This window comes from Palaemon carinicauda, chromosome 24, assembly GCF_036898095.1.
Source record: "Palaemon carinicauda isolate YSFRI2023 chromosome 24, ASM3689809v2, whole genome shotgun sequence".
Classification (NCBI taxonomy): Eukaryota; Metazoa; Arthropoda; class Malacostraca; order Decapoda; family Palaemonidae; genus Palaemon; species Palaemon carinicauda.
In genome coordinates, this window is record NC_090748.1 from 70254632 (window position 1) to 70264321 (window position 9690).

General features: G+C 38.6%; 1 long non-coding RNA gene across 1 annotated transcript in view; it reads left to right on the plus strand.

Annotated features, from left to right (window-relative positions):
* LOC137618149 (uncharacterized) overlaps nucleotides 1-9690 on the plus strand; it is a 168174-nt gene extending 158484 nt beyond the window's left edge. The window contains exon 3 of the long non-coding RNA XR_011039734.1: nucleotides 6047-9690. This is a non-coding gene — a long non-coding RNA (uncharacterized lncRNA). The remainder of the gene's footprint in view (nucleotides 1-6046) is intronic.

The following is a 9690-nucleotide window of genomic DNA, read 5'->3' on the forward strand; positions in this document are numbered from 1 at the left end:
AAATATTCTTTGTGTCAATAATTCTCCATACCATAACTTTGCTATTAAATTTTGGAAGATAAAGTAAAAACTAGATAATTTAATTGAAGAAAATTACCACTAATGCACAAATTTCTCCCAAAACTAAGGAAGAGGATGCATGAAGATCATCACTGCAATTGATTGATTGATTTATTGATTTAATGGTTAAACACTTGAAATTATATGGTTATATTTGAGAGCTAGGCATTTCAATTTACAGTTAAGGTAGTAGCTAAGTCTTGCCTGTTATCACCGTTGTGACAAGCTTTTAACATCCAATGTTGCGTTCGTTAATGTTGGAAAAATGCACCATTTGCTCCTTCTATGGCTTATAATGCCATAGAATATCATTTAATCTTTAAAGTACTGCAAGAATTGAGCTCCTAATCTCAATAAACATATATTTTGGCACATCATTTGTTTGTCATTGATTTTTTGGGATTGAAATATTATAAAATCTAAAATTGGCAACCATCTTGGACGCCATTTAGAATTTCTCTAAACCCTTGCAGATGATTCGTTTGGACTTTTGGTATGTCATTAGGAAAGGTCTTCTGAGACTTTGAAAATTTCAGCTTGTTATAAGTTTAAGGTGAAAACCTAATACTCCTGTACTATTATGCCAGTCCACAACCACAAACTTTCTTAGTTCGTCAATCCAACGTCTTCTTTTCCTTACCCTGCTACTTTTACAAGACTAAAGGACCCATTCTGATATTCTTAATATCCATCTATTATCTGTCATTATTCTTTCCATAGCTCTTTGAGCTGTAACTACCTTATGTTCTAAGGTTTTCGTAAGGCTCCAAGTTTCTGATGCATAAGTTACTAGTAGTACCATCTAATTAAATACTTTTCTTTTTAAAGAAAGTGGCATTTTACATTTCATAATCTCATTTTGTTAGCCAAATGCTCTCTATCCCATGCCTATCCTTTAGATTCGGTCTTAAGCCCTAGGGAAACACTTGTCTGTCCTAAGTATGTATATTAATTAACAATCTCAAAAGGTTCGTCCATAACACTTATTTGGTGTCTGCATTTTCATTGAACATTATCTTCGTTTTACCCATATTCATTTTCGGTCCTATATTTCTACTTTCTATATTCAAATCTTCTATCATCCTTTGCAATTCTGTTGTTAATTCACTAAGCAAAAGTATGTCACCTGCAGATCTCAATAATAAGGTATTTTCCATTAATATGAATTCCATTCCTACATTTTCCCAACCTAAATTCTTAAAAACTTCTACGCATGCTGTGGATAATTTTGAAGAAATGGGGACCGTCTCCCTGCGTAATTCATTTCTCAATTGGAATTTTCTCACTATCTTTATGTAGTTTTAGGGTTGCTGCACATCCCTTATAAATATCTTCAAGTGTTCTAACATAAGAGTCATCCATTCCTTGTCTTTAGGGGGCTTTCATTACTGCTGAAGTTTTGACTAAATCAAAAGCTTTCTCATAGTCTATAAATGTTGTGCATATTGGTTTGTCACACTTAATTTTTCCATTTGCTGGGTATTTGCATGGATATTGTCAGTTGTTGAAAACCCACTTCTAAAGATTGCCTGCTCCCTTGGTTGATTGAAGTCTAGATTTTTATCTATTTGGTCTAATATGATCTTTGTGAGTATTTTATATATTATGGAGAGTAAACTTATAGGATGGTAATTTTTCAGGTCTTTTGTGTCTCCCTTTTTGTGAATTAGTATAATGATAAAGTTTTTCCATGTAGGTAATGGGCATTCTTGCAGATATTTTGTGTAAAGTTCAGCTAGTTTTACTATGAAATCTCCTCCAATTATTAAAGCGAGAATTGAATTTAAAAAATGTACAATAACCCACCAAGTTATCAGAACCGGGCGTCCAAAATACTTAAGAGAACTGCTACATATTGCGCAGCCAACAAATCGCATCAACACGAGAATAGTTACAGATGCTTCAAACTGTTGGAACCTAGATTTATGTCTTCTTTAGGCTCCAGAGCCTTTAGATATGCGGCCCTGAGACTATATAACAAGCTCCCACGAAACATTTGAATTATTGAAGACATTAAGGCTTTCAAGAGGAACCTGAAGACTTTATTTCATGAGTCCTTTGACAGTGACGATTTAACAGTAAATGAACAACACGCGATATGAAACGTTAAATACTCTGAATGAACAACACGCGATATGAAACGTTAAATACTCTGAATGAACAAGGTAAAATGACATTGGAAGTCCTGTAGAGAGCGATGTTCCCCTGCTGTATGGGACTGGAAAAGCTGCCATCAAAGTAAGTAAGTATTATTAAATCATTTGCTAGGTCATCTTCTGCTGCTTTGCCTCTTTTCATGCCTTTTAATGTATTCTTTACTCTTCCTACTGTTATGTTTGGTACCAGCTCAAGTGTTTCATTATTTTTCTTGGCAATGAAATTGTAAAGAAATCCCTGCAATTTTTAACACTTCATCTCTGGTAATGATATTTCCATTTTCATCCTTTAAAACTAAAATCTGTTGGCACCCTATTCCAAGTCTTCTTTTCATCAATTTGATGCTTCCTTTCTTTAGGGTTTCCTCAATTTTGGTCTGATTGAGTTTACTCATATCTTGGGTTTTTAGTTTGTTTATTGTTTTAGATAGTTCTGCTAATTATATTTCATCTCTTGCAATTTACCCTCATTTCCCATCTTTCCTTCATTGGATTTTTTTTTTTTATGTGTTTTCTGATAGTTTTCCTTGACCTTGTTTGGGAACATTTCCACCTATCTTTAGTGCTGATTCCAGTTCGAATTTTGTTAGATTACTGTTAGTAGAAGAAGTTATGCCTCAGCTGCTCACTTTTAGGGGGGGCCGTTGTCACGTTTGCTAACCTTGTCATGTTTGCTAATCTTGTCCCGTTTGCTCAGTTCGTCAGGTTTGCTCAGTTATGTGTCTGGCTCAGCAACTCAGTTTGGAGATTTAAACGTGAGGCTATGTTTACCAATAAACCTGCCCCCTCTTCTCCCCCCCCTCCCCCCCACCTCCCCCTCCCGCGGGTTGAGAGGGTACGTTTGCAGTGCGGGGTCACTGAGTACGTACTGGCGCACGGGTCACTGGACTCGTTTGCGAATTCAGTTCAAAGTTTTGGGGATTTAAACATGAGGTTATGTTTACCAACAACCCCTCCTTCTCCCCCCTCCCCCTCCCCCCCTTCCCCTCCCGCGGGTTAAGAAGATACATTTGCAGTACGGGGTCACCGAGTACGTACCGGCGTGCGAGGAGTTCTCTGTCTGGAGAGCTGATGACCCATGCCCCTAGGCACTGACATTGAGCCTAGCGACCACACAGGTTTTTTTTTTTTTCTTTTTTATTATAAGACACGCACTTGTGTGCAAACGAGGCCCATTCTCTCTCTCTCTCTCTCTCTCTCTCTCTCTCTCTCTCTCTCTCTCTCTCTCTCTGGGAGAGGTGATGCTCTGATCACTCTTGCCCCTGGACACTGTCATTTGCATTCTAGGCCCTATGGGAAAGTGATCATTTGTCTTATAGATTGCAAAAACCCCTTCGGTGAATTTGGCGAAGCCCGTTCCGTCACCCCCCTGACCACATTCCTTTCAATGTAAGCCTATGGAAAAGTACCCATCTCTCTGCCCATTTGTTTTGACCCCTCTCTCTCTCTCTCTCTCTCTCTCTCTCTCTCTCTCTCTCTCTCTCTCTCTCTCTCTCTCTCTCTCTCTCTCTCATTAAGATATATGGATAATAAAAAACATCTGTGAGAGCTGGCTGATTAGGTTACACATTCCTTGTAAAGTAGTCATCTCTCTGTCCATTTGTATTAAGCCCTTTTGCTTACATTAACATATATAGATAATAAAAAACGTATTACAGCCTAGTTCCTTTTATAATACGAAGCATACATGAGAAATAACATTGTGTGAATAATGACATAGCATTTAGTGGGAAAAAATCTTACTCTAAAAACATTCATTTGAAACGCTAACATTTTGCACGCTTAAAAGCGGTAGGAAAACCTTTTAGTTACGTTTCTTTAGCACTTGGCAAATCTTCATTGAAAATTCAGGTTTTGTATATTTCCAGATGTACATACATGGTCTTGAATTTAAATGCAGAAGATAGTATAATAACACTGTTACGTCATTTTCCTTCAAGTGGATGGTGGATAAATGCTCCCCGAGTTTCCTAAAGGCAGCATTTAGACTTACGCTATGCATAAAATATAGGCAGAAGAGTTCACACAAAGCCAAATTGTAATTTTGCCCTCGCATATTATTTATGAAGCACTTCATGGTAGAATACCTTCGTAGAAAATCAGTAAAGTATTCCGAATGATCGTCTGGCCGCATGCCCAATGGGTCAAAAAATATGTTTTCTACCGGACATTTCTGTATTATAAATACAACCCAGTGCCCGATTTCACGATACTGATGTGATGGCAGGGTATTCACAATAAGTATGATGGGCTTTGTCCTTATCAAGGGTATCTTGAAGCTGACCAAATGGTCACCGAGTACACACCCATAAAAATATGCTTCATGCCCTAAACTTTTCTTCTGAGCATATTCAATGTCTGAAGTATTCAATTTTATATGTTATCTCCTCCACTTCCGAACTTCTACTACTGTCATTTCAACTCTGTCCCTTGGATTATACTTTTTTGTTATTATTTTACCTTAGACCAATTCATAATGAAGTAAGGGATAATAGAAACATAGCATTTCTTAGATTTTTATTAAGGAAACCATGTATTTCAATTCATGGAATACATACATTTAAAATATTACAAATAATGTTTATTCATTAAACAGTAGTAGAATCATTGTCGATTTGGGTAACAAACTTTAATTGTGGTATTTTACCACATTTTTTAAACGGCGTTTCCAATGCTGAGCGTAGACTGTCGCGGTTTTTCACATTTTTTCTGGACTACTTGTCGTTCTTCATTTCTTCGAGCTCACAGTCGATGGCAACCACCTGGGAATCCGTGGGAGTTGACCGTCCATCTACCATCGCTAGCGGTTGTGTAAGCATGTGATTCGGACAGGCAAGTTTCATCTGTGGCTGTTGTAGGTATATGGATGACCCCCCTCCCCATGGGATTGTGGTCTTCTTTTTTGGGACACATCGCCATCATTTGTTTCTGCACCCTTTGAAATGCAGCCACCTGTTCCACAACTCCCCACAGGCCCTTTCTTATATCGTACTGGACGTTGATAGTTTTTATAAGCAGGGGGCACGTTTCGAGGTGGGGCCCGCCCCCTGCTTTCATAAATTCGCTGACGAGCTGCCGATTCATCATCTCAATGTCTTTCACCGTCTTCCGAAGGTATTCGTGAAGTTTACAACGGAAAACGGAATTCTGTGTAATATTGCTACGACTTACGGATTTGACCTTCATCTAAGAGGGGGACCTCCCAAGCTGTTAGGAAGAAACACTTTGATAATTATTGCATCCAAAATAATTATTGCCACACACACACACACACACACACACACACACACACACACACACACACACACACACACACACTACATTTTATTTCACAAAAATTATTTGCGCCTCTATAAGTATTATATTAACTTCAGTTCTAGCAAAAATACATGGACATAATTACTCTCAGAAAGATCGGGCAATTCCTCCCCCAAGAGTTGTGCGTCGTTGTTTCTAGACATGGTCTATCTCCTGCTTCGTTATGACTTGAAATATGCCTCGGAGGAGGGTATATATACAGTATCTACAAGGTCAAACACGCACACGCACACACACCTAGGCCTAACTTAGGCCATGCTTCCCGTTGTCAAAACGATTTGAAACATCTCGCGGGTAGCCCGTATTTGAACACATGGTCTCCTACAAACTGGCCCATCCTCTAGCAATATGGAAAATGCTTGAAGAGGTAAATATAAATCCACAGTGAAAGTTCAGATAGTTTATATTTATTTGTTCATGAAAGTGACTGCAATTGTGCTATGAAATTTCAGTCTGTTTACGACACCGAATAATACATTGTAATAAGCGTCTGTGTACGCATTACTTTTCAGGTGGGAAGGATCGGAAAAGGGAACACAATGATAGTGAAACACACCTTCCGCTAAAAAAAAGAAAAGGACAACTAGCCAGTAAGTATTACTTAATAAAAACAATGTGCTATGAGGTGTTAATATCTTTCGATTTGGACCTAGAAAGGATTTTTAATTCTACTTTAGAACTTCAAGTAAATTAAAAACCTATTTTCTCTTATTGCCAACCAGACATAAATATACACAACGTAATGTGAGGTGTTAATATCTTTCGATTTGGATGTAGAAAGGATTTTTAATTCGACTTTAGAACTTCAAGTAAATTAAAAACCTATTTTCTCTTATTGTCAACTAGACATTAATATGCACAACGTAATGTGAGGTGTTAATATCTTTCGATTTGGAAGTAGAAAGGATTTTTAATTCGACTTTAGAACTTCAAGTAAATTAAAAACCTATTTTCTCTTATTGCCAACCAGACATTAATATACACAACGTAATGTGAGGTGTTAATATCTTTCGATTTGGACGTAGAAAGGATTTGTAATTCGACTTTAGAACTTCAAGTAAATTAAAAACCGTATTATCTCTTATTGCAGTGCTATCAACCAGACACAAATTACTCGAAGAACCCCCACCTCAGGAGATTGCTTCAACATTCTAAGTTCCCTCGAATAGTCAATGAATTAATGGGGAGTGGATGGATAGTGGAAGGCATTGACAACTTCAAAATTTTTTACCACCTACAGGTGGTATTGGCTGGGTTGGGCACTCCCCTTTACCTTAAAAATGATGTCCGTGGTGGGGTTTTCGTCTTTATTCCCTCGGGAATTGGGAATTCCTGTTTTATTCAGTCTGTGGCTGCCTATAGGATGTCTAAACAAACCCTAAATCCTCGTTGGCCGAATATTGCTCGATCTGTAAATAGTATCTGCCGTTGCATGCAATATGTTAACTTCCACAAGATTGCCATGCCTATTCAGTGGGAGGACATTTCACGCCTCGAGTTAATGAATCAACTCTCTATTTACATTTATGAAATGGAAAGAGGGGGGGATGGGAGGTATATCATTCAGTTGTCAAGGCGTGGAACTAAAAAATTCCCAACTATTGTCCCCCTCCTACTAATGGGTGATGACCATATTTGTCTCATTAAAGATTTTCACTGTTTTGTGAAAAGATTTGCTAGGGCAAATCCTTCCAACCCCTTTATTTCTGCCATAACTGCCTATCACAGCATGCAACAACCGACCGGCAAAAACAGCATGAAACTACCTGCGACCTGTCAGTAGCGCTGAATTTTCCCCCTTGTGGGAGCACAGTAAAATTTAGAAACCACCATAAGGCGCAAATGTTTTCTTATATTAGCGTCTTTGAGTTAGAATCGGCTTTGAAGAAATCCCCTGGGGCTTATGGTGTGGAGACCATACATGAATCAATAGCTTATTGCTATATCATTATCGATGGCGAAGGAAAAAGAGCTGCCTCCAGTTGTTATTGCGGGAATGATTGTGTCGATAACTTACAGTTAGATCTTAGTGATTGTTGGGCGGCTATAAGATCGCAGTGGAAAACATTCCCCATTGTTATGTCAGCTGAGGATGAAGGAACTTTCCAACAGCAGACTGTATGCAAGCTGTGTAAGATGGCGTTCAAACACAACCGTGACAAGCACAGACACCATGACCACGCCAAACCCAAGAATAACTTTATTGGAGCTTACTGCGACTCCCCGTTTTCGCACACAATTCTAGTTACGACCTGGGTCTTGTCCTTAAGGAATTGAAAACTAAAGTCAACATTACAATCATGACAAAGCAAGGGGTTAAAATTCAGCGAATGACCGCCGATAATTTAGTTTTCCTCCACTCTAGCCTTTTTAGGATCATCTTTGGATAGTTTAGCTTCCGAATATTTTAGGGATGGAAGGAAGGCTGGCTTAACAGAGGAAATGTTAAGCAGTATTAGGGATAGCAAACTGCGGGGGGAAGTCATTCAAGGCAAATTACCTTTCTGCTATGACTATATAGACAATCTTGCAAAACTCAAGGAAATGCGTTTGCCCCCCAAATCGGCATTTTACAACAAGCTAAAGGCGTGCGATTATCAGAGGAGGATTATAAACGGGCTCAGCGTGTTTGGGATATAAGCAAATGTAAAACGCTGAAAGATTTGCACCTCCTCTACCTCATTGTAGACACAGCTTTATTGGGGGATATTCTCATTTGGTGGTGCTTTATACTTTATGATAAGTACGGTCTTGATTTACCACACTATGTTTCACTTCCATCCTACGCCTTTGACTGCTTTCTTAAGATGAGCAATATTGAGTTGGATCACGTCTATGATGAGGAATTGTATAATCTAATCAGGCATAATGTTATGGGGGGTTTCACTTCTGTGGTGCGTCAATCATTCACTGCCAACAACCGTGAGATAAATCCATCAATTAATCCTGATCTCCACCAAAGTTCTTACATCCTTTATTTAGACTTCAACTCCCTGTATGTAACAGTTGTGACTAAGAACCTTTCCACTGGTGGAATTCATAAACTTTCCGATGAAGAAAAGGATCAGTTTTTAGGAAGGGGTATTGAAAATGCTAATACAAAGGGGGGGGGGGGGTAAAGGACACTGGCTCCTCGTCACTACCAAAGCATCTTCAGAAGAAGTTGCTAGAGCCACTGATGAACTGCCGTTATGCTTATCCCACGAGGAAGTTGCTTTTAGAAATCTATCACCCATCTGTAAAGGCGTACTAGAACACGGAGGAGGACGCATGACTGTAAAGTGTAAAAAGCTTATGGCCACCCATCACAGTAAAAAAGAATACTGTATATTATTTCCCTCCCTCTTTTACAGTTGTATATGGACTTAGGCCTAGAACTAGAGGTTTTGCATTGTACATGAATTCAGTCAAAGTGCTTACATGAAGGATTTTATTAAAACTAACATCGAAGCGAAGAGTGCAGGAACCTCATCAACAGGAAAAAAAGCCTTCAAAGCCATGAGTAACTGCGTCTTTGGGAAAACTTTACTCAACCCTTTGAAATACGCCGAAAAAAGCAGTCTGTACTTCTACCCTCCTACAGGTCACCATCAATATGCCTAATTACATAAGTTTTGCCATTCTAGAATCGGCCAAGTTTGACCTTTACTACTTATTTTATAAGGTTCTCAAGAATAACTATGGTGATAAAGTCAAACTCCTTTACACTGATACATAGTTTCATTTTTGCTCTGGAAGTTGACGATCTTAGTTCGGAGTTAGCGCAAGAACCCTTGAAATCATAATGGATTTTTCCAACTTCGACGTTGATCACCCGCTTTTTAGTAATTAGAGAAAAGGGGAGGTGGGGCTTTTAAAATCAGAAACGGGGAGTAATCTTATAACTGAGGTGAAAGCGTTGAAACCTAAAATGTATTCCATGCTCGTTAAGAAACAGGGTCACATTAATCGTGCGAAAGGCATACCAGGTCACATGCGTGCTTCTATAAAGCACAAACAGTATTCCCAAATCCTGGAATATCATTGCGTCAACTATCTCACTGTACGGACAATTAGAAATGTGAGAGGACAGATGAGTACCACTAGAGTAAAAAAGAAGTGTCTCTCGGCTTTTGATTCGAAACGTTATCATTTGAGTCCATACAATTCTTACGCA